The sequence below is a fragment of the Tiliqua scincoides genome, chromosome 2, assembly GCF_035046505.1.
Source record: "Tiliqua scincoides isolate rTilSci1 chromosome 2, rTilSci1.hap2, whole genome shotgun sequence".
Classification (NCBI taxonomy): domain Eukaryota; kingdom Metazoa; phylum Chordata; class Lepidosauria; order Squamata; family Scincidae; genus Tiliqua; species Tiliqua scincoides.
The window spans coordinates 39,444,779-39,470,672 of NC_089822.1; the positions used below are offsets into that span (position 1 = coordinate 39,444,779).

At 43.9% G+C, this 25,894-nt stretch overlaps 1 pseudogene; it reads left to right on the forward strand.

Annotated features, from left to right (window-relative positions):
• Nucleotides 1-2,923: 2,923 nt before the first annotated feature.
• On the forward strand, nt 2,924-3,043 carry LOC136642738 (5S ribosomal RNA; annotated as a pseudogene).
• Nucleotides 3,044-25,894: the final 22,851 nt, after the last annotated feature.

Consider the following 25,894-nt stretch of genomic DNA (forward strand, 5'->3'; position numbering starts at 1 on the left):
CTTGCTGGCCCTTCAGCTTTTGTTCCCTTTAAAATATGGCCTCTATTAAAACTTTTTGTTACTGGATTTCCTGTTCCAGTTGTTACAAGTGCATTGATTTTATGTATTGTTTTCTAAGGTGTGAACATTGCATTCCTTTAAAAAAGTATGTCATGACAAGTCTTTGATAAAGAATACAGTTGTTTTTTCCCCCTGTGTAATAGTCTTATTTGGGAGGTTGCAGCACATCCTTCCTAGCTATTTGACTGTTATTGTTTCCTTTTTAAAACAAATTATTTTCCCTTACTCCTCCATAAGCATCCGGCTCTCCAATAGGTTTCCCCTTACTTCTCCGTAAACCTCCTGCTCTCTGTTAAATAGTGGGTCCATATGAATAAAGGAAGGCATAGAAAGAACAGCTCAACACATTTATTTCATCTTCAGAACAGAACCTGGCAATGAAAACATAAGGCAAACACCCCTGGCTTTATACCCCTTAGCTCTGCCCAGATTCCCCATGATTGGTGCTGTTGAAACACTAAACTAGAGGGCCAATCGGACAGTAGGATTTCAATCCACCACCCGATTCGCCAGCCATAAAACTGGGCCAATCGGTTATGCAGCATTTTGATCCTACATAACTTGCATACATAACACTCTCCTTCCCCTTATTCCTCCATGAGCCTCCTGCTCTCCATTGGGTCTCCTTGGACCTGTGCCAGCTCTTTAGCTGGTGCATGTCCATGGAGAAAAGGGGCAAAAAGCCTTTGAAAGGAGGGGATAGTATCTGGCGCTCACATTAGTACCAGATCCACCCATTCCTGCTGCCTCCTCACCCTCAATGCTCCTCTTCCCCACCCAGTGTTTCCCTCTCCATGCTCCCAGTTGCCTTACCTGGTCTAGTGGGTATAAACTGTCTGGCAGTAGAGTTGGGCACTGCTGCATTTTGCTGCAGCATGTGCAGAATAGCTGATGATGGAGCACTCCACACTCCATTGGCAACCTTTTTACAACAGCAGAACTCATTCAGTCCTGCCCTCAGTAGGATTGGGCTGACAAAAAATTACAACATTCTTATGGAAAAAAATATGTTTGCTTTAATGTTTGTTGTGTGTTTTTGTTGTCAAGCAAGCTTCTCCCTCAGTCTAGATTAGAAGTTGGAGAGGGAAAATAAAAGTTTCTTTTTCCCTCAACATGGAATTTGGATTCTCTGTCAACACTACAAAACTAGTGGTGTTCAGATAGTTCTCAGGCCCCAAACATCTCTTGCAACCTTCATATCCCTTATTCAACCCTGCTCCACAGCCAAGCTGAAATCATTTAACTTGATGCTTCTGTAGAGTAGATGACTACAGATAGCTGGCATTAATGACACAGGTTCCCATGATGATAAATATCTTCTCCAAGATCTCCTCTCTGTCCCCAAAATCAGCAGTGAGTATCCTCCGGTTTATATCGTCTATGTGCTGAGTATTGTAGACATGCGGTCCCCAATTTTCTTTCACTAGAGATTTGCCACACATCATGGCAGGGCCAGCCTATCCATTAGGATGACTGAAGCAGTCACCTCAAGCAGCAGATTGGTGGAGGGCGGCACCCACAGGGTGTTCCCAGTAAAGGAACACCCAGAAGAGCTCTGCACAGCACAGAAGTTCAGAAACCTGGAAGTTCAGCAATGATGTGACATCATCGCTGAATGTTCTGAGGTGCCATTGTGATGAGTTACAATGCCATGCAGCTGCCAAAGGTGTCCAACACTCCTTAGAAAACTCTTTAGAAGGAACACTGCACCTTCCTCTCCTTCCACTGGAAAAGGGTTAGAAAAGGAAGAGGCAGACAGAGAGGAAAAGTGGAAGGGTGGAGAGGACTAAAGAAGAACACCGGAGAGTGGGAGAAGTAGAGGCTGGCATGCCATCGGTTATGGGGGCAGCATCTGGCATGTTGTCTCAGGCATCAAGAGGTATTGGGCCAGCCCCACAAAATTGGCATTTATTTAATTAATTCCTATGCATGTTTACTCAGTAATAAGTTCCACTGAGCTCAATGGAGCTGACTTCTAAGTAAGTATATACTGTGTAGGATTGCAGACCTATTTATGATAGTTAGGAAGTATTTAAGTGACTGGGATCAAGCTGCTGTGTCACTAGGTGGGTAGTGTGTGAGTACATGTGATTTTTAATATTTTGATGTGTTTTAAAGTAAAGTTTTGATATGCCCTGAGGCCCTCGGTGAGTGGATGGGTGCAGGACTATACTCTGAAAAACTGCATATGAATAGAGCTTTGTGGTCCTTAATACAAGCATTGTGCCTTGTATGCTATCGAGATCTATGCTAATTTGCTCTGCTGCAGCTCTCATGGAAGAAATAGAAATGGCACATCTATTGACTGGTACCAGCTGTTCCCTGCCAATTCTACTTTCCTACAGATAGCAAGCTGTGCATTTGGCAGCAGCGAATCTCAAACAGTTAACATGTGCCCCAGGGAGGGCAACTGCTTACCCTAAGCCCATCAAAAAGCGCAGCTATGCTCTGCAAGATTCATGTTATACTCATCACATCTGTTTCATATTTTTTGGTATTCATGACTGATGGAAGAGTTGAGATGCAAAGTCACAGTTTTTAATATAAAACAAAAGCAAGCCTGCAACACAGACAGAATATACATCTCAGTGCATAATTTCATAATGAGACTTCTAGCCTCAGAAACATGAAATGTACTTAGTTATTTTTTTTTATTTAAAAAAGAAAAGACTAAAAAGAATCCATTTGAATGTCGAGCCACAATATCATTATTGTTCTTTGTTAAGAGAGTGCAGCAAGAATGGCCTGATGTGCCTCAAAAGGACACAACCCTCTGGATCAGCAATTTTAAACCTTTTTCATCTCATGGCACTCTGACAAGGCACTAAAATCATCAAGGCATACCATCAATTTTTTGACAATTGACAAGGCACACTGTTACCCTGCACATGCCCAATCTCGTCTGATCTCGGAAGCTAAGCAGGGTCAGGCCTGGTTAGTACTTGGATGGGAGACCACCTGGGAATACCGGGTGCTGTAGGCTTATACCATAGTCTTTCGAGACTGAAGGTTGCCAACCACTGCACAGACAGCAGAGGCTTACATTCCCCAGTGACCCTACTAACAAATGATCCTCCCCCAGACTCTCACAGCACACCTGCAGACCATCCGCATACACCAGTGTGCCATGGCACAGTGGTTGAAAATGGTTGCTATAGATTATGGAGCACCTTGAAATCAAACTCCAGCTAAAGTTGCTTTTGTAGAATTCACTCAGGTTGGAGGACGTGTAGAATATTGTGGTATTGGACATAATTAATGTTCCATTATCACCAATTAATTACCTTGAACCTCTGTCCTATAAAGAAGGACAAACTGTCCTGCAAACTACAACACAGCAAAGTGTAGTTTCTATATCACTATAAAACAGTCCCAAACTGTTGAGGCACAACTCCAAAGAGATCTACAGCATATTCACAGGAGCATTGCAAGATGTCCCTGGCTTCCTCTTCCTAGGTGCTGCCGTCTTGGATTGCATGAAATCACATTATCCAAGACGGCAGCACCTGGGAAAGTGACACTGTGGGAGAAGGGAGCCATGACACTGGTAAGTTTGGGATCCACACCAATAAAGGAAGTGTTTTAACAACCATATTTTCAAAGTTCCAAGACAAAGGGAATAGCAGATATACTCTTTTCCAGTCTTGTGTTCCAAACCAGGTCGTTACAGGGCTCTGTTCCTCAGGAGGCCATGTGTGGGCCTGATCAGACTTCCAGCTGTCCTCCTGATCCATCTTATTGTGATTTCTTCTGCGCCTTTTCTGGCTCCTCTCTATGGCAGTCAGACCTCACTCCCACTTCCCAAAAGCTTTGCATATGCATGTGACAGATGGAACAGCCATCCCACATCAGCCATCCCACACACCAGGCATGATTTGGGGGTAGGTTGTAGTTCAGTGGAACAACACATGTTTTGCATGCAGGAGGTTCTGAGGTTCAATACCTGGCATCTCCAAGTAGTGTTGGGAAACATCCCCCTCTAAAACCCTGGACAACCACTGCCAGTCAGCATAATCAAGCTATATGGAGCAGTGGTCTGACTTGGTTAAAAAAAAAGTATCTTCCATTCCTGGGAGTAGGTGAGAGCCACTAAAGTGCAGGCTGGCTCAGACCACACTGTAATATTGGCAAGGTCAGGGCAGAGGCTGAAAGTGAACATCTGCTTGTTGTGTCTGAGAAAGTCTTCACTATTGACAAAGGCCTCTTAAAGATGTGAGCATCTCATCCCCTTGAAAACAATAAAGAATGTGCGAATGCTTGTGACTGATCAGGAGTGACAAGAGTTAATGTAGCCCTCCACTTGCTGACCCCAAGCACCCATGATTCTGTGCCTTGAGCAAGAAGGGATCAATTATCCTGCTACCATCTTCTGTCATTTTAAATCTGCAAAGGAACTGTGTAGTGAAAATGTATGAAAGACTGCTATTCTATTGCTAGCATATGTTTTCATTTATTCACTTACATTAAGAAATGTGCTGCTGTTTGAGATTTAAACAAAGGGGTTTGCGCAGTATAAGTATTTCTGAGTGATTGTGGGGTTTTTTGTTTTGTTTTGTTTTTTTGGTTGTGGTTGTTCAATAAGAAACCAATGAAATAGTATTGTACCAGGATTTGAAAACGTATTTGTTAATTACAGTGATCATATAGTCTTTCAAATGCTAATAGTCTGACTGCAATTTCACTTTGTTTGGTACTGATAGAACTTATGATTAAAGAATGGTATAGCTTTATAGTGATTTTACTGCCATCTGTGTGCACCAGGCAATAACTATGTACAGATGGTTGTGATTCAGAGACAGGTTGCCACATGCAAAAAAAGTATGTTTCAGTTATTTCAGTAAGATTTATTGCAGCAGTCACAGTTAAATGCTTGAACCTTAATGATAATTGCTACTAATCCTTCAAGAAAAATGATTAGAGTTTAATAAACCACAAGGAGCAGCTTTTGTCATAAACTTCAGAAACGTATCACAAAGGTATATTTTACTTTTTCCTCCCTTGTCTGCTCATTTATTTCAGTGTTCATGGTGCTGCAGTGCTTTGTATTGTAAAAGTTGGGAAGAACAAGGAAGCCTTATATCCTGCAGACTGTCTTTTCAGTCCCTGTTATTATTATTTTTAAATAGGATAAACTGTATAATTTAAAACAGCTTCTTTGAACATTTGATAAAAAATATCTAAAGTCTAAAGAAAATAGAGGACAAATCTGGAGGAAAAATATGAGATAAGCCAAATAAGGCTCACAGCACAGTCCTATACATATTTACTCAGAAGTAAATCCAGTTCGATGAGGTTTATTCCCAGTAAATGCATTGAGGATTGAAGCCATAATATATTGGGGGGAAACCAAAAAAAGCTCCCCAATTTTATAGTATTAATAAGGGATCAAAGAAAATTCTGGTCTATGTACTATGCGACCAGCCTGAATGGCGCATGTCATCCTTCTTAGTGTCATCCTCTACATATTCTTTTGTCATTGTCCCCCCATTTTTGGGGTGTGTGTGTGTGTGTGATGAATTCTTTACTTTTTGTATGGTACACTTCATGTGTCTCTTTTAAACAATGTTCACAAGTGGTGTCAAGAATACCTTTTAATGTTCATAGTTCATATATTCTATGAAACGCAGGCCTTAAACGACAACATAAAACTGAGCAGGAGTCCTTAGAAATGCAGCTGCTTAGTTCTGAATGATCTGATGGGAAAGCATGTTTGTTTTCTAGGAACAGATGCAGTCTGAAAGGTTCATTGTCAAGTGCTGGCTGCCATTTTTGCCACAGAGGAGCACAGCAGCTGGGCTGTCCTCTCTAATGGGGGTGGTAGGCCTCCCCTCAGCTAAAAAATGGAGACTGTCATATTTCGACAGGTTGTAGAAATGTTAGTGTTCATTGCATTCATTGTGAAGATCAATGTGATGCTACACCGACAGGCAAAATATAAAACATGAATATTTTTTAAATGGCCTTATTTTCTACAGTGTTTGAAATGATATTTCAGTACCATTTATTATATTAAGGCCCTACCCTTTGTTCCTGGAGCTTAGGGCAGTGTGTAGGGTTTTCCCCATCTTATTCTCAAAATAGTCCTGTGATATAGGCTAGACTGAAAGGTAGTGACTGGTTCAAAGGCCCCAATGCAAGTTTCAGAGATGAGAATGAATCTGAACCCAGGTTTCCCCAAGCCAAGGTCAAACCCTGTCCACTATGCCATCCTAACTCTCCAGGATGGGGCTGGTACCACTGCAAAGGATGGGCAAACCAATCCAACAGCAGAGTGGCACAGTGTGGCTTAGGCTACGCTGCATCCTGGGGAGGATTTCTGGCTGCAGGAGGTCTCTTCAGGGTAAGGGGAGATCTGTCCCCTTGCCTTAGGGCAGTGGTGCCCAAACCCCGGCCCTGGAGCCACTTGTAGCCCTTGAGGACTCCAAATCCAGCCCTCAGGGAGCCCCTAGTCTCCAGTGAGCCTCTAGCCCTCCGGAGACTTGCTGGAGCCCATGCTGCCTGATGCAACTGCTCTCAGCGTGACAGCCAACTGTTCGACCTCTTGCATGAGCTGTGGGAGGAGAGCTCCCTCCACTGCTTTCTGTTTCACATCTGTGATGCAGCAGTGGCAGCAAAGGAAAGGCTGGCCTTGCTTTGTGCAAGGCCTTTTATAGGCCTTGAGCGATTGCAAGACATTTCATGTATATAAGTTCCATCCCTAACATTCATTTATGTAAATTTATTCAAATTTGAAATGTAAATTAATTCTTTTCTTTCCCTGGCCCCCGACACAGTGTCAGAGAGATGATGTGGCCCTCCTGCCAAAAAGTTTGGACATCCCTGCCCTAGGGTAAGCGTCAGCATCACAATGAGTCATTTGGACCTGTGCCAGCAATAATGCTGGTGCAAGTCTGCAATGATCTTCACAGTGTCATCTGCACAGATCAGACCTGGGAAGTGGATTAAGATACTTAATTGTGCCTCCAACAGGTCACTGTAGACTTGTGCAAATGTGATGGGACACTTTATTTCCATGGAGACAGAGTAAGTAGGATGGCACATCATTCTGTCCTAGAATGATCCAATACAGGCTCTATACTTAGATGAAGTTCTGGAGGCAAAGAAGCAAACCCTGATACAAAGGTATGATAGATCTTGGCAACCAAAAATCCCACTCCATAGAAGTGGGGGGGAAATGTGCGACAGATGCTTCCTGTGTGACTTGGACATAGCCAACAGGAGACTTGTAGAAACAGTATGTTTACAGTCAGAGCTTGTGCTCCATGATGCATTCTAACGCAATCATTTTCTATACAGAATTTAAAAGGAAACCAAGAATAATCCTTTATCCTGCTTTCAAATTCTGCAACCTTCTTCCCCCAGTGGCTGACTTCTGCCATGTTATTAAGTGACATTTTATGCAGAGGAAGCATCAGCACAACTTATTACTTGGGGTGTTGTGAATTAATATATTCATGTTTATTAATTTAAAATCTTGTTTGCTATGAGCAGCATTATCACTTAGCTACAGCGATTTTCCACTTCATTTGGTATCCTACTAAATTTAGCTGCATTAGTATCTCTGGTAGCCTGTCAACAAATCCTCTGAAATGTTATGTTTACCTTTTGGGAATGTAGTAAAAGTCAAAATGCAATAAATGCCACAGATTTTTGGTTGTCCTGGGGTCATCTTGCTTTTTCATTGCACAATTCTAAATTCTTCTATGCTCACATCCTATACACTTACAAAGCCCCAGAAGCCCCTGAACACTGGCTGCCTGCGATCCTATTTATGTGCAATGCAATTAATTAATACTTCTACCCCTCTGGCTCCACCTTTGAGACTGCCATGAATAGTCATGGATTTCATGTTCGCTTTCCTGTGTCAGGTTGGGTTATCCAAACTTCAGATCTTTCTCAATAACAACAAAAATAGCGCATATTTTGGCTAACAAGCTAGTTCTGTTCAGGGCTAATTCTGCAATATTTATTTCCTGGCAACAGATAGCCTTTGTCAGGGGAGATAACTTTCAGGGAAAACTTAACCTGCCCACTTCTCTCTCTGATTAGAGTGCCCATCACTGTGTTTGGCTGCTGAGAAAACTTCACTTGCCTTCCCCCCTCATCTTAGCTCTCACCATCTTCTGTCCCCCCCCCCAACACATATGCATCTGTTTCAGTCAAAGATAGTATACTCAGCCTTCGGCATCCATGAGGGTTCTGTTCCAAGAACCCTTGTGGATACTGAAATCTGCAGATAACCGAATCCACGGGTTTGGGCCCTCACCTGACCTCCAGATGTGACTGGGTGTCTTTCTGACACCTGCAGAGGAAAAAACCAGAAGTGCCTTTCTGACACCTCTGGGAGGTGTTCTGAGGCCTGGACACGATCAGAAGGTGCTTCTGGTTGCATCCAGGAAGTCAGGTAGGACCCTCCACCACAGGTTTGGAACCCACAGTGAGTCAAATCCACAGGCTCCAAACCTGTGGATAAAAAGGCCCACCTGTACATGCTACATATTTACATTTTTTAAAAGATGAAATAGTTACATCTTCTCTCCATTGACAATTTCATCTCAGTTTGCCTTTAAACTGTAGTGAGATTTACAACGGTTTCAGCTCCAGGAACTCCATAGTAGAGGGATGGTGTTGTAGAACAGAAACTGATGGTGATGGAGAGGGGCAAAGTTATATAGCATCACAAGCCACACCTTCAAACCAGGTAAGATGATCTATCTCTTTAAAATAAAACTTACGTCCTTCTTTTCTTTACCAAGAAAAACCTAAGTCAGTGGTTCCCAAATTGTGGGTCTGTGGCCCACAAGTGGGTCCCAACCCAACTTTGGGTGGATCACAAAACTGACAATTAGACTAAACTATGACTAGACAGTTAAATTAGACTATGTACATCAAGGTTTAAACAATCTGCTACTTGCTCCCCCCACCCCCGCCAGCCAAGCACTATGGCCAAACAACCTTTATAGCCACTGAGGCTTGAGCAATTGGTAAAACTTTTTTTTTTTAGGTGGATCCTGATGGTAAAATGTTTGGGATCCGCTGACCTAACTAGTTCGCAGCAGTAATGGTATGATCTACTGTTCCAGCAGGATTTAGGTCTCCCCCTACTGGGTGTTACTGACTATTGCAGGGGTGTCAAACTCATTTCATACAAAGTCTGGCGTTAACCCTAAATGGGTTATATTGCTCTTATAGCTGTGTCCCTAATTGCTGGTGTGTTAAGTGATAAGGTACTCAGCGGTTCCCACTTTGTGTTCTTTCTTGACATCACTCTCGGTATCTAATTTTAAACTTGACGTAAATGAGAGCTAAAGGGCAATGTGGGATGCCAGAGGGAACTACTAAAATAAGGGGTGGGATAACACTGGCATGGAGAGAAGTGCCAGCATTCCTGCTGCAGCTTTGTAAGGGCAAGTGGAAGATGGCAGTTTGGGAGGGAAAGTCATCTTTGTGCACCAAAATGCACACTTATATTACCCATGTACCACTTTTGCAAGGCCAAAAACCAAGAGTTAATACAAGTTGTATTGTCATGTAACACAAATGGGAGAACCATGGCAGAGACTTCAGCTGACTCATGAAGAAGCATAAGCATGCCAGGAAGGCTTATGCAGTATAATCTAGTACTTTACTATTTATTCTTTTTTGCCCTGTTTCTTTTTGCCTGTTTTATTCGACATCGTCCTTTTTCTTTCACTTATGTCATCTCTAAAATTAGATCATAAATTCCTAAGGGTGTAGCAACTGTATTTTTCTTTGTTCAGTAAAGCCTCCAGGATAATATAAGCACAGTATAAATAATAATCATAATATGAAAATATTGTTAAATTTTTTTCCCCCCTTAAAGAAATTCTTTACCGGGATCATTAACACTGTGTGCTTTATTTCATCTCTTGATCTTGGGTGGCTGCAAAAGTTTCATCTGTTACCACATTTTTAGTCTCTAAAACTATCTGTAAAACTTAATGTGCTATGTAACAATTTTTTAGCTGCATATTTCTTTTTATTATTTAATAGAAGGAAATTTTTTATCACACATATTGAACAAATTGTCCTCTTCAGAACAGTGCTGGGTACCAACTAAAATAATATTTTTGCAAATTATATAATAGAAGAGAGAAAAAGCAGTGGCATAAATGAATGCTTATTCTCTCCCCCCCCCCCAAGTTTCTCAAAGACCTTGGTGAATCTTGACATCTGAGAGCTAGGATGGTGTTTGGGAGTTGGACTTAGACCTGGAAGATCCAGGTTCAAATCCCCGCTCATCCATGAAGTTTCCTGGGTAACCTTGGGCTATCCCACTATCTCTCAGCCTAACCTATCTCACAGGGTTGTTGTGAGGACAAAAGGAGAGAAGGAACCATGTTGTAAACCACCCTGAGCTCCTTGGAGGAAGGGTGGTACAGCAAAAGTGTTGAGTCTTCCCAGGAGTAACTAAATCTCAAGGCAGACCAACATCTCAGTGAGCAACACAATTGTGAATCTTGTATCTCAGGATCTAGAAGAACTGAAATGAAAGTAAAGGCAGGGAACAAAGTCCTAGGAGCCTGCCTTATACTGAAACCAGACCATTCGTCCTTTGACATCAGTACAGTGACAGCTCTCCAGTTTCAGACAAGGGGTCTTTCCCAGCCCTATCTGCAGATGCCAGGGACTGAATTTGAGACCATGTGCATGCAAAGCACGTGCTCTTCCAGCCCCAGCCCCAACGTCATACAGGCACATTGAACATTCACATGGGAACATTGACATCATAAGGCACATTGAACATTCACAAGGGAAGGCCCCATGAAGAAAACAAAGGTTGCCCTATTGGCCTCCAACCAGACTTTATCCTCTTCTGCACTTGCCTCATCTTTTCAAGCTATGCCAGGCAATCATTTCCCATTTTCACTAGGACTCCATGGTGGTGATGCATTGCTGGTGTGGGAGATGTTGCTTAGCTTCACAGAAGCTTCTCCCCCTTGGAAATAGCGTGTGGAAATTCCAATCTGAAACATGGCAGGGCAAAGAATTAAAGCCTTCCTCCACCCACTGTGGTTTTACTGCACCCCCACACATCGGTTTAAGACAAAGAAACAACAAATAGAAGAATGGCCAAAACACAAGTTGCATGTAATGTGTAGCTTGGTCCTGTGGTCATGGAGGCTGGGAACACTGAAAATGAGCACTGCTCAGGGAAAGTTTTCCATTATTAAAGGCAACTCTGAGGTTGCGTATTTATATACAGGCTTGGTGAAAGGGAAGGGTGCCAGCTTATTACTGGGCTGCAGCAGGGAGAGAAATGGCAGGATAAAGCTCCTGGGAGAAATATACACCTTGCTAAGTGCTGGTGTAAAATGAAATGTTGAGTTCTGGAGAGCCTTGGTAACATATGGGTAAACGTAGACTCCTCTCTATTTAGCTGATACTCTTAAGAAGAAGAATAGGTGATATTCCCCCTAGTAATTCAGAGTTATTGTTGTTTGCAGACAGAGTCTATGGAAATTGAGTAGTGTAGGAGGGAGCAATAGATTATGAAATATCTATCAAAAGATTCAGCATGTGGGTGATAGTTTCTCTTTGATTGATGCTGCCTGCTCAGAGGGTAGAAGCTCAAAGACGGATGGATGCAATTATTCATGCAGAGGAATGCACTTTGCTGTATGCATGTTTGCAAAGCAGGTAATTATGTGTAGGCAGGATTAGCTGCACAGTTTGTGAGGCATGTACTCATCAAATGGCACGAATGGCACTCACCGGCCTAGCATTTGAGGAGGGAAATCAGTTGCATTGTGGCTACTTGTGAATTCCAACCTTGGTGTATCAGCAAATATTATCACTGCTCAGAAAAACAAAACAAAAAGCTGCACTTCTATATTTGGTGTGACGCAATGAGTTCTGCAAATAGTTTTTTTTTTTTCCTTTTCTTTTAAATGAAAGGTTCCCAATTTTTGCCCTTTCAAGCCTCTGGGCCAAAAATGAACAAACACTGTACAAATCTTGACAAGTACAGCCGGGTCACATGTGAAATATTGTAGAGTTGGAAGGGATCAAAAGACCATTTAGCTCAATTTCCCACTGTGGAGCAGTAGCAACAGACCCAGCTGGATTGTACTGTACCCCATGCAGAGAATGGATGCTATGCACACTTTTTTTAAACAGCTTCTAGATGCCTGTGGTGCTGCAGTGACTCTCATGGTACTTGAATAATATCAGAAGTTCAGAATGCTTCACATATGCCTGGCCTCAAGGTTATCCAGGAATCCCTGCAGTCTATAGGTTCTTTCTCCACACAAACCCTGATTTTTTTTCATGCTGGACATTTCATTAATTGCAGTATAGATGATGAGGGGTGCCTGCAGTAGGAATAACTTTAACAAAACCGCCTTCTAGCTTGTTTGACTAGTTTTAGCTGGCCATTAAAAGTCTATGGGCGCAATCCTAACCTATTTTCCAGCACTGGCATAGCTGTGCCAGTGGGGCGTGTGCTGCATCCTTCAGTTGGGGGACAGTCAGGGAGGCCTCCTCAAGTTATGGCAATGTTTGTTCCCTTACCTCGAAGTTGCATTGCCCTTATGCCAGGATTGAGCCCCCAGTTAAGTGTACTCAGGTTTCGTTGAAATTCTCCTGATGACATCAGTAAGGACTGAAATGTGTTTGACTTTGGCTGGATCATGCCTTAAGATTCTAGCACAGTGATCTTCTCAAATCTACCATGAAAACGACTGCCATGTGTGTGTCACCATTGTGGGTCTCTCCTCAGCAGAGTTATAGGAGAGGAATAACGGGTTCTGTCATAGATCAGCCAGAAGGTATATTATTGGAGCTGTGCTTTGTTTCAGGTCAGAGCTGTTAAGAACTTTTACACTGATAAGATCTTACATTCACTTGCCCACTGAAAAGAAGGTAAGGTTGTGAATTCATTGACTCCAAGTACTACAGTGGCCACTGTACCTAAATGGAAGTTCAACTAGCTTAGTGATAATTTTTTTGGAAAGAGCATATGTGGACCAAAGAGTGGGGTTTTTGAGTATTTGTTTCCCCAAAAAATATTTTGATAGCGGCAGTGAACACAGAAATGTTCTCAGATATGCGCCCCTTGGTGCAGCTGTATTGCTCTATATTGGTTCTGTTGTTTGTTCAAAGGAATTGTGGTCCTTGAGTTTATAATGGCACATTGAGTCAACAGTATTGTAAGCCTCCATGATTTTAATGGGACTAGCTCCCACGTAAACACACATGAAATTGCTGTTTTGGTTATTTTTGTCAAAAGTTACACTGAACAGCTGCATGCAATTTTAGTATGTCATGCTAATAGTTTGAAGAAAATGATTTCTCTAACAATTCATGCAACATCTTTGCTCATGAAAATTTGAAATCTGCCATGTCTGTGAAAATATGTATAACACATCCACTTAAATATGCAAATTGTCAGCAACCCTTCAACTTGCAATAGATTTCCAATTTCCAATAGATTTTCCAAATGTGGCTCTGGGATCAGCATCCCCAAACCCCAGTTCAGAAGTAAAATGAAAATTTGGCGTTCGTTTGGAACCTCCTGGGTAAGGCAATGAAGGCTCACGTGTTAAGTGAAGCAGGAGGTCTGGATTTGTTTCCAGGATAAGCAAACTAACTAGGAATTGTGGGTCAGAGGTCTTGGAGTTGCTTTCTTGAGTAAGGGGCTTGTATTCCATTGTCTGTTGCAGGCTTTACTAAGCGATCTATATGTTTGGCTGCACTTGAACACTGACAAGTGCTTTTAATAAGGAAAAGCTGCCTTGGATGCACAGTTTGTGAGTACCAAATGCTTTCCCTACCTGCTATTCATTGCTTTTTTCCTCCCTGTTGCTTTTTTCCTAAGAGAAGTTTCAGACCCATGTTCAAACATGCATTTGGAATCCCACAGGTGGAAAAGAAGCTGGGTGGGGATGGGCTTCCTCTGCTGCTCCTACTTACAAAACGACCACTAAGGAATTGCCTTTTCCTTTTTAGAAGCAGCTCTTAACTTTAAATCAGTAGTGTAAGCTAAAGGGGGGAGTACTGCAAAATGGTAAGTACTGCAGGCACTGTAATGTGCCATGTAAGTGGCCCCTCTCACCCACCATTGGAGCCATTCTGGGCAGGGACAGCAATGTGCAGGTGCTCGCCAAAACAAACCGTGTCTCCTGCACATTGCCATCACTGCCCAGAATGGCTCCAGTGTTGAGTGGGAGGGGCCACTTACATGGTGCATTGCAGCCCCTGCAGTACTTACTGTCTTGCTCCCCCCCCAGCTACGCTACTGCTTTAAATACATGGGTATTCCTCTGTGTCTAGTCAAAACAGGCTGCACTCTAGCACCACCTTGCTAGATGAATCAATTGTTTGACCCAGCATAGGAATAGTTCCTCTTTATATTCTGCATGCTGTTACAGAATACCCTGCTCTGTTACATTTTCTGCTCTGCTATACTTTAAAATGGGAGGAGGGAATCAAAAATTGGCAGTACCTTTAGTTAATGCTTTGTGCTGACTGCATAGAATGATATTTCAATAAAGGTCTTGTGGATGCTAGATGGATAAGCAGATTGGCAGGTGCAGTATTATACAGAACCCTATTTAAAGTAGGTGGTTATATTATTAGTATTAGTACTTTCTGAAATTGCATGCCTTTTAAAAATAAAATGGATTATACTATTACTTGTCCTCTTTTAGCAGTTGTATTTAATGTTTTAGTTATGAAATATTTGATAGGGAAACTCACCAGGGAGATTCTTGGCACTTGAAATTAAGTTCACTGGGAAGGTGGAGAAAGAATTTTAATAATTGCAGCAAAGGTAATTTGATAAATTCCTAGCAATAAGTATGCCTATGACACTATGCTCACTGCTACAAATCAGACTAAGGGGTCTATTCATGAATGAGTCATGTCCCGCTTACCCTCCATTTTTATGTAATGTAAATTTAATGGAAAGATCAGGTACTGCGTCTTTTCTGTGGACTGTGCTAGAACTTACGTAGTTCTCCGAATCTGTTTATGACATAGACCTTTAAAAAAACTCACAGCTACCTGGAAGAAAGAATTTGCACAAAAATAAATGTGGGGAGAGATAAGAAAATTATACAACTTTATTCCACAATCTGTATAGCAGTGGTTCTCAAACTAGAACCACTGCCCCTTTCTCCTTAAGGGGTGGGGCGGGGGAAGGCAGCAGCACAATCCTCAGGGTCATGCTGCTGCCGGGGACTGAGGGGCTTTTTGTTCAACTTACCCCTCTTACACCTGCCTCCTGGGGTTGCAGGGAGCCCTGGCTCTCTGTGTCTCAGAACGTTCAAAAAATGCGATAGTGACTTGCTTGCGATCAAAAAAAAAAACAACACCCAAAAGTGGGTTATGATAGCATTTTTTGAACATTCCAAGATGTGGGAAGCCCTGCAGAAAGCTCCACGGGGCTCCCCACACTGCTAGGAGGCTGCTGCAGGAGGGGGTAAGTTGAACAAAAAACCCCTCAGTCCCCAGCAGCTTCCCTCCACCACCCTCGCAAAGGCTTAGTGGTTTGTACACTCTACACGAGAGAGAACCACTGCTGTACAGAGTTACAAAGTTCATTTTCAACACCTCTGGTTTCTAGCAGTCATTTTATTCCGTGAATGATTAGATGAAAAAGTACTTCGTATTTAAGAGAAGCTATACTGAGGTGAGAACCTGGACTGGCTTCAGAGGATGTCTTAGTTGGGCAGCTGCTGAGTGCAAAGGGTCCTTCGAAGGGCCACTGTTGATGCACAAGAACACCGCTGTATATAGGATTTGTGTCTTGGTGGCAGAGTGAATCTCTTGGGGCTCATTCAGGTAAGAAGGGACTCCTTGAAATCTGACCCTGGTTGGAAAACAGGATTGGACCCTGTTTTCCAATGATTGGATTGATCTACATAGACCAAATATAATTAAAAAGAGTGTTTGAATCCCACCCTTTTAACAAGGAAGAGAAAATTGATAAAATCTTTCCTCTGTCCTCATATTTAAAAAGGGCCTTTTGCACCAGAGTGATTACTCTGGAAGTTGCAGCTGGAGAAAATGAAAGCTCGAATGCATGCCTGAAGTCACAGCCTTGGGAATGGGGCCACTGGGTAACAAAATTATGTGCATGCAGGGAACTAAACTTCATTGCCTTACCCAGGGATACATGTGTGTTCAAAAGAGCACATAGTCCTCCTATATGTGAAGGCCGACCCAGTCTAGTAAATGGAGGAGGCCCTTTGGTGCTTGAAAATCTGAACTGAAATTAATGGTAAAACAATTGTTACATTCTGTTTCAGCAGTCCAAGCTCTTCTTACTCTGTCAGCATGTTCAGTCACCTGGTGGCCATGCTCAGTCAGTGGGGTTTTCTCTGCTGAAGGACCATAACTTTAATCCAGAGAGATCACGATAGCTTATGCACCCAGTTCGTCTTGTTTTGGCTTCACCAGCTCCCTGCGCCAAATCAGCAACACTTCCTGAACATGGAGAGTAGCTTGGAATGTGAGATGGAGGGCGGTGAGGTAAGTGGAACTTAAAAAAATCCAGACAGCATATGCAGATCTGTTGAGCATGTCATTTTGGCAGTCCCTTCTTGTGATTATTTCAAGACAGTTTGAGAGACTAGAGGGGATTAGCTCACGCATGCCTCTTGAATCCAAAAGCCTTTTAGTAGGGAGTTTTATTGCTGTTGTAAAGCCTCAGAAAACTTGCCAATTAGCTAGAAAACATTATCTGGTTTTGTCCATCTTATATTCTTGCAGTTTACAGAAATATAGTAGTAAGACTTTTTTTAAAAAAAAATATATGATGTACTTTTTTACTGCAAGATACCTACATATGTTCCTAGTACTAAATTTATAGCAAAAAGTCACTGAATAGTTATGTGGGTGTTCATAGTGCTTCCTTATGTGCATTGATTAATTTTATATTCTTTATGCCATAAATCAAGGTAATAAGGAGAATTTCTGAACGTGCCCCTGAAAGTCTCTTTTGTATATATTGCGTTTGTTCTATTTATAACCTTGTTTTTTGTACATAAAGTGTTATGTACTGTAGAGCAGTTGATGTGCAGTAATGTGTCTAGGACTATATAAGTCTCTCTTGGCACTCTTAACATGGTCAGATTATTACTGCGTTCTCTGATTCCGCTTGATCTTCTCTGGTCTGAAAGGTCAGCTGCTTTTAGTTGTGCACCAGCAGAATACTAATACTGTCCTTATTCAAATTACCTGCTATAGTACTTATTAAATTGATGGCCTTGCGCTCTAATTTAATACTGTCGCCGTTGCGAGGCAGGTCGCAGCTGCACTCTGCGCTGAATTAGGTGGAGCTGAGGCAAAGTTCAAGCAGGAACCATGGTTTTGGGCTGCATTTTATCCAGTAAATTAGCAGTCAGATGCAGTATATAATTAATTAGCACAAACCAGGGAAAGCTTGTCATTTAATAAGCCTTTTTTATTTCCACATTACACAAACAGTGGGAATTGATCCATTAAGTGCCTGGCTATTAATGCTGTTTAATGTATGTCTGGTTGCTAAATTGAGATGTCTAGTTACATACATACATTCAGTTTTCAAGAGCCCCTCACAGATTGTTCAGTGATTGCTGAGATTTTAAGTCATGTTCTACAAATCAATACTGGCTTCATTAGTTGGCTGAAGCAGAGGGATCTAAAATGTGAGGCATTACTTGGCTTGAAAATATCATGTTATGTCTGAAAGCTAATAAGAGAAGGAGTGGGCTTTTACTGTCTGCTGGTGTTTCCAAATTATTCAATATTATGTTTTTAACTGCCAGATTTTTGGCACAATCCTAAGGTGCTTCTGTGCGAATGGAGAAACTGCCGTAAGCAACATGTCGTAAAGCACATTGCGACAGCATGCCTACAGGAAGTGCTGGCAGGAAGGCCTGTACAGTCCTGCTGGCACCACTGCAAGACAGAGCATGGCCCGGAGCAGGTAAGGGCTGCTCCAAGAAGATCTGGGGCAGGGGAATGGTGGGAGTAGGGGGCAGAGCAGGGTGGCGGGAGGACAGGGAAGGGGCGGTTGGTAGTGGATCAGGCACAGGAGAGGGTCCAATCATCAGCAGTGCGCACCGTATCCTATCCCCTTCTCAGGCCTGATCTGCCAACATGAGGCAACATGCCAGCGATTTAGCAGTCACAGGTCAGAGTTGCCCCATAGCGGTGAACATAAGAACAGCCCCACTGGATCAGGCCATAGGCCCATCTAGTCCAGCTTCCTGTATCTCACAGCGGCCCACCAAATGCCCCAGGGAGCACACCAGATAACAAGAGACCTCATTCTGGTGCCCTCCCTTGCATCTGGCATTCTGACATAGCCCATTTTTAAAATCAGGAGGTTGCACATGCACATCATGGCTTGTAATCTGTAATGGATTTTTCCTCCAGAAACTTGTCCAATCCAGGACATCCAGGACATTTTAAAGGCATCCAGGTCAGACACCATCACCACATCCTATGGCAAGGAGTTCCACAGACCAACCGCACGCTGAGTAAAGAAATATTTTCTCTGTTCTAACTCTCCCAACACTCAATTTTAGTGGATGTCCCCTGGTTCGGGTGTTATATGAAAGTGTAAAGAGCATTTCTTTACACTGAGAGTGTAAAGAGCATCTCTCTATCCACTCTGTCCATACCCTGCATAATTTTGTATGTCTCAATCATGTCCCCCCTCAGGCGCCTCTTTTCTAGGCTGAAGAGGCCCAAATGCCGTAGCCTTTCCTCGTAAGGAAGGTGCCCCAGCCCCGTAATCATCTTAGTCGCTCTCTTTTGCACCTTTTCCATTTCCACTATGTCTTTTTTGAGATGCGGCGACCAGAACTGGACACAATACTCCAGGTGTGGCCTTACCATCGATTTGTACAACAGCATTATAATATTAGCCGTTTTGTTCTCAATACCTTTTCTAATGATCCCAAGCATAGAATTGGCCTTCTTCACTGCTGCCGCACATTGGGTTGACACTTTCATCGACCTGTGCACCACCACCCCAAGATCTCTTTCCTGATCTGTGACAGACAGCTCAGAACCCATCAACCTATAGTGGTGGCTGGGGCATACCCTAGGGCAGGGGTGCCCAATATGTTGATCGCGAGCTACCAGTAGATCTCCAGGCGAAATGAGTAGATCGCAGGCTTCTCTCTCATCCACGCATCCCTAGGAGTGAGCCCCTGGCAGGCTTGTGAGCCCAGGGAGTGAGTCCAGGGAGCGAGCCCGGGGAGTGAGTCCAGGGAGCCCAGGGAGTGAGCACCTGGCAGGCTCCTCCCTGGGAGAGGAGCCGCTGGCAGGCTTCTCTCCCGTCCACGCATCCCTGGGAGTGAGCCCCATTGACTCTACTGGGGCTGACTTACCTTTCCCCTGCTTTTGCACTGGTATGTATGGAGATCTGCCCCCCCCAAACTTCCATCTGTTGGTTCTGTGTGCAAGGGGTTTTGCACTGGTCTTGCTGTGATGTCTATTTAGAGATCTTCCCTCCCCCACACCTTTCCCCTGCTTTTGCACTGGTATGTATGGAGATCTGCCCCCCCCAACTTCCATCTGTTGGTTCTGTGTGCAAGGGGTTTTGCACTGGTCTTGCTGTGATGTCTATACAGAGATCTTCCCTCCCCCACACCTTTCCCCTGCTTTTGCACTGGTATGTATGGAGATCTGCCCCCCCCCCCAACTTCCATCTGTTGGTTCTGTGTGCAAGGGGTTTTGCACTGGTCTTGCTGTGATGTCTATACAGAGATCTTCCCTCCCCCACACCTTTCCCCTGTTTTTGCACTGGTCTGTATAGAGATCTGCTCCCCCCCCCCACTTGTATTGGAATCGAGGAAGATCTGGTGAGGAGGTAGATGTGGTGTCAGCAGTGGCCCCTTTAAGGGTAAGGCCTGGGCATCCAGCAGAGTGTGCTGCACAGCTGCAGCCACTTGAAGGCAATAGGGCCCTAAGGGATATAAGAGCACCTGAGGCAGGAAGGGCTCCACTTATTTATGTGAGTCAGCCTTTTCCTACATGAAGATCATTAAGTCCAAGTACCGTTCCACCATGACTGATGAACATTTGGAAGTGTGCTTGAGGCTGGCTGTCAGCTGCTACTGTCCGACTATGCATCCTTGGCTGATTCACTTCAGTGCAAGTCATCAAAGTAAACTCAAGTAATTACAAAAAATGTTTATAGTTAATTATGTTGTGTTGTGCAATATTGGCTCATGCGGTTATGCAAGGTACACCAACATACATTGTACACATAAATGTTATATGTTATGATGGCGTGAACATTGTAAAAATAACTCTGGTAGATCTCCGGGCCTTGCTGGGTTTCAAAGTAGCTCTCGAGCCAAAAAAGTGTGAGCACCCCTGCCCTAGGGCAAGGGGACGAATGTCCCCTTTTCTCGAGGAGACCTCCAACAGCTGAAATTCCCCCATGGGATGCAGCAGAAGCTGTACTGGTGCTGCTGCATCCATGTGGGGGAATTTGCACTGTGTTCGGCTGTTAGAGACATATTACAAACTACAGTAAGAGAATGGAAGTTTATTAGTTTCGTTGCAGAATAGCTCTGAGGCAGTTACCATGTACATATATTCCTGTGTATGTAGTAAAGGATGAATGCTGGAAGTGGATGTTAACCTGGACTAGAACAAATGTTCCTATTGACCAGGGTTGGTGCTAAGACAGTATCAGCTTCTGAAGCTGCTTGTAAAAGGCTTCCTAGGACTTGATACTACCCCTCAACCCCTCATAGGCAACAGAAACATTCGACTGCAACTTGCCTTGCCATCCTTTTCAAACAAAACAATGACACAATCATTGGAGCATCCTGTTCTTGTAACAAACATGGCCATAAAGTGCTTTAGCCTTTGGCTCTTCCTCACCAACCGCATTGCCAGTTCAGTCAGAGCTCTATTGGTAATTGAGTTTCAGGCTCCCTGAGCAATCAAAACAAAACTACCTATCCCCTGAGAATCAGAGATGGCCCATCAAGGACCATTAAAGAATAATACACTCGTTCATCCCACAAAAGGTCCAGTGTTAGTCTATGGTCAACTGCCCTATAAAGAGCTTAGACACAGACTCCAAATTGTCCTCAGTTCTCAACCCACAATTCCCAAGGCTATATATTGGAATTGTACCTGCTGTGCTATCACATCACTTCACCACCAGCATTCTCTGAGCCATTGGGCAACTAGCACAGGTAACTTACCTCCTTGGTCATTTCTCATTTCTGCTCTGCATCTTCCTTTCTCTGTCTCTTCCCTGAAAACCTTGGATTAGTCTGTGCCCACTGTCTTTTTGCTTGTGCTTTGTGGCATTTGTCCCTGTCCCTTAGCCTTGCAGCCGTAGCACCAAAACTCTGATTACAAACCAAATCGGCAGATACAAATCAGTACATTTGGCCTTGGCCCCACTCGCCTATTTTCCAGGTCTCACCTTCAGTTAAACTGGCAGTGCACATAGTACTTTTCTTTCCCCTTTATATCCTCTGTGTGTGTGCATGCACATGTGTGCATTTGTGTATGTGCATTCATTTCAGATTTAGGTCTAGGACCATTTAGATCTATTTTTTAAAAAGTTAAAGTAGGAAAGAGCCCATAAGAACATAAGAACATAAGAACAGCCCCACTGGATCAGGCCATAGGCCCATCTAGTCCAGCTTCCTGTATCTCACAGCGGCCCACCAAATGCCCGAGGGAGCACACCAGATAACAAGAGACCTCATCCTGGTGCCCTCCCTTGCATCTGGCCTTCTGACATAGCCCATTTCTAAAATCAGGAGGTTGCGCATACACATCATGGCTTGTACCCCGTAATGGATTTTTCCTCCAGAAACTTGTCCAATCCCCTTTTAAAGGCGTCCAGGCCAGATGCAGTCACCACATCCTGTGGCAAGGAGTTCCACAGACCAACCACATGCTGAGTAAAGAAATATTTTCTCTTGTTTGTTCTAACTCTCCCAACACTCAATTTTAGTGGATGTCCCCTGGTAAAGAGCATCTCCCTATCCACTCTGTCCATACCCTGCATAATTTTGTATGTCTCAATCATGTCCCCCCTCAGGCGTCTCTTTTCTAGGCTGAAGAAGCCCAAACGCCGTAGCCTTTCCTTGTAAGGAAGGTGCCCCAGCCCCGTAATCATCTTAGTTGCTCTCTTTTGCACCTTTTCCATTTCCACTATGTCTTTTTTGAGATGCGGCGACCAGAACTGGACACAATACTCCAGGTGTGGCCTTACCATAGATTTGTACAACGGCATTATAATATTAGCTGTTTTGTTCTCAATACCTTTCCTAATGATTCCAAGCATAGAATTGGCCTTCTTAACTGCCACCGCACATTGGGTTGACACTTTCATCGACCTGTCCACCACCACCCGAAGATCTCTCTCCTGATCTGTCACAGACAGCTCAGAACCCATCAGCCTATATCTAAAGTTTTGATTTTTTGCCCCAATGTGCATGACTTTACACTTACTGACATTGAAGCGCATCTGCCATTTTGTTGCCCAATCTGCCAGTCTGCAGAGATCCTTCTGGAGCTCCTCACAATCACTTCTGGTCTTCACCACTCGGAAAACTTTGGTGTCGTCTGCAGACTTTGCAACCTCACTGCTCACCCCTGTCTCCAGGTCATTTATGAAGAGGTTGAAAAGCATCGGTCCCTGGAAAGATCCTTGGGGCACACCGCTTTTCACCTCTCTCCATTGTGAAAATTGCCCATTGACACCCACTCTCTGCTTCCTGGCCTCCAACCAGTTCTCAATCCACGAGAGGACCTGTCCTCTAATTCCCTGACTGTGAAGTATTTTCAGTAGCCTTTGGTGAGGGACCGTGTCAAACGCCTTCTGAAAGTCCAGATATATAATGTCCGCGGGTTCTCCTGCATCCACATGCCTGTTGACCTTTTCAGAGAATTCTATAAGGTTCGTGAGGCAAGACTTACCCTTACAGAAGCCATGCTGACTCTCCCTCAGCAAGGCCTGTTCGTCTATGTGTTTTGAGAGCCTATCTTTGATGAGGCATTCCACCATCTTACCCGGTATGGATGTTAGGCTGACCGGCCTATAGTTTCCCGGGTCCCCCCTCTTTCCCTTTTTAAAGATAGGTGTGACATTTGCTATCCTCCAATCTTCTGGCACCGTGGCCATTTTGAGGGACAAGTTGCATATCTTAGTCAAGAGATCAGCAACTTCATTCTTCAATTCTTGAGCCCAGGAGCCCCTGCTTATACACTTCTAAGGCCATTACTCTTTGAGAAGCTGTAGTATCACTTAAGAGTAATTGTACAGGTAGGAGACACTAGCTCCTCAACTGCAAGTGAAGTGGTTTCTGGCCTGTCAAGGGGCTATTTCTTTGCTTACAGCTGCAACTTCAGCTGCTGCAAATCTCTTCCCCAGCCACAGTCTCATGCCTGAGCTGGGATTTTCACTTTCTCTCCCCTGACATCCAGCATTTTCCATTCCAGCTGGGAATGTACAACTCCTTTTGCAACTCATTGTTCCTTCTGGGTGAACAACCCATTTTATATAAGACACTAAGGGCCCAGTCCAGACCTGCACTTGGTTCTGACGCAAATCCCTTGCACTGGCCCAGGAATGCAGGGCCTTCCCATGCTGACGCAGGCACTGGGGAAAGGGTGAGTTGTGTCAGCCAATGCAGGGGTCTGAGGGGGGGGGAGTGGGGAGGCTGGGGAGGAGGCAAGTTGGAGGCGTTTTGGGACTTGAGAGGGCGGGCAGCAGGTGGCCGGAGAGCAGAAGGTGCAGTTATGCCGGATCCTGACTTTCTCGGCAGCACAGCATGGCTCCAAGCTGCTTGTCAGGTGACACAGATCTGAGTAGACGCATTGGGGCCACTGCAGTGTGACACAGGGTTAGGGGAAACATTTTCCCTTGCCTTGGGCTGCACTGCTTTTGGCCCCAAACTTGCGCTGAATGCAGCGCAGGCCCACTGACCTGCCTGCTTCCAGCACAAGTTAGGATTGCACCCTAAGGACCCAATCCGATCTAATTTTGCAGTACTGATGCAGCCGCAGTGTAGCCCTCAGGTAAGGAAACAAACATTCCCTCGACGAGACCTCTGTGACTGCTCCCCCCCAGCACAGAACGCAGCGCATGCCCTGTTGGCACAGCTGCATCAGTGATGGAAAGTTGGATAAGGTTGGGCCTAATATTTCTATTCCCACCTCTCTGATTCTTCCTTTCTCCGCCTTCTACCTTTCATTTCTGAAGACACTATTGCATCTCCTCCATAGTGTGCTGGTAACTGGACTGTTAAAACATTGTTGTCATTCATTATAAGTTTATCTTTTCTCCTGCCTGTTATTGTGCACTTATCTCCCCAATAAATATTATTGTGCGTGCATTGATATCTGTGTCTCTGATCCTTTGCAAAACACCACTATCCTTTAGGTGTGCTATTGGCCATCATCCCAGAAATCTGAAATTGTTTATGGGTAGGAGTCTTCTTGATCACATGTGGTAGCACAGATGAATAGTCTAGTAGTTGCATATAATGGTAAAATATTGCATATAATGGGCATATAATGGGCTGGAGGTCTGGTCTAGAGGGTAGAACCTTCGTTAGTCTGAAGGTAACATCTGAAGGTCACCATTTCAAGGCCACTGGCAGCTCCGTGAATGGTGAGACCTTGAAGCAGCTGACGAGCTGAGCTGAGTTATTCCACCTACTCTTTGGTGTGAGTGAAGAAGCATCTTGGCTGTCCTTCAAGTGAGAGATGAAGGAGCTGCTTATCAGCCAGCATGGGAGGCAACTGGGGGCCAGAAGTGATACCAGACCATGAAAGATCCATCTGAAATGCTGTGTAGTTCTTGAAAGATAGAAACTTTCTGTTATTGTAAAAATACCCTCGGGGGTTTAGAGATAGCCTGCCTATGTGAACTGCCTTGAATAAAGTCAGAGGAGTAATCCAATGACCAGAAAGGTGGTATATAAATATCTGTATTATATTATTATTATATTATTATATTATAAAATAATTTCTTCCACTGGCATGGACCCAGATGGGAGTGTGAGTATGACCTGCAGATACATGGGCATTTTTCTTTTATTTTCTCCACATTTGCTGTGTTCCCTATAAAAACGAGCAGGACTATGTAGAGCCCTAACAGAGCTGTGCAAGGGGCAGCTCCAGAGTGCTTGGTGATGATGTCATTATGCCTGAACTCCAGAGCACTGTGAGGGAAGCTGTAGGAGGTTCTGATTCTCTTTGCATGGCCATACAGCTTAGAGGGAAAACCGCTCATCTGCCCTTAGAAAATCTCTAAAACACATTTAAAATTCCACTGCATTAAAAAAAAAAAAAGTTTGGGGTTTGACACAGGAAATACCTAATTTGACCACGCTAACTGGGATCATGAGATGGCTTTTTTGCTTCCCTCCCAAACTGATGCATGTTGTATTATACAGGGGTGCCAGAAGAATTGCCATGCTGTATCAGACCAACATTTGCCTACTTTAGCTCTCTCTCTCTCTCTCTCTCTCTCTCTCTCTCTGTGTTGGTACTCCAGCATGAAAATGATACTTTCTCAGAAATATAGGTTGCACTTCGGCCATTACTACTAGTGGCCCACCAATAGTTATTAAATTTATTTGGACCTTTTTCAGGGAGCTCATAACCCTAATCTAAGTGCCTTGAACATATTAACAGTCTTAGGATGCAATCCAAACCCGCGCTGGAGCAGGCAAGCCAAGAGGCTTGCACTGCATCCAACGTGGGTTTGCAGTAAGCAGCGGCTCAGCCACAGGCAAGGGGAAGCTCTTCCCCTTACCCATGGGTAAGGGCTGCATGCCCCTTTGGGTCTTCTCAGACCTGCGCCACCTCCGGAGGTGGCGCAAGT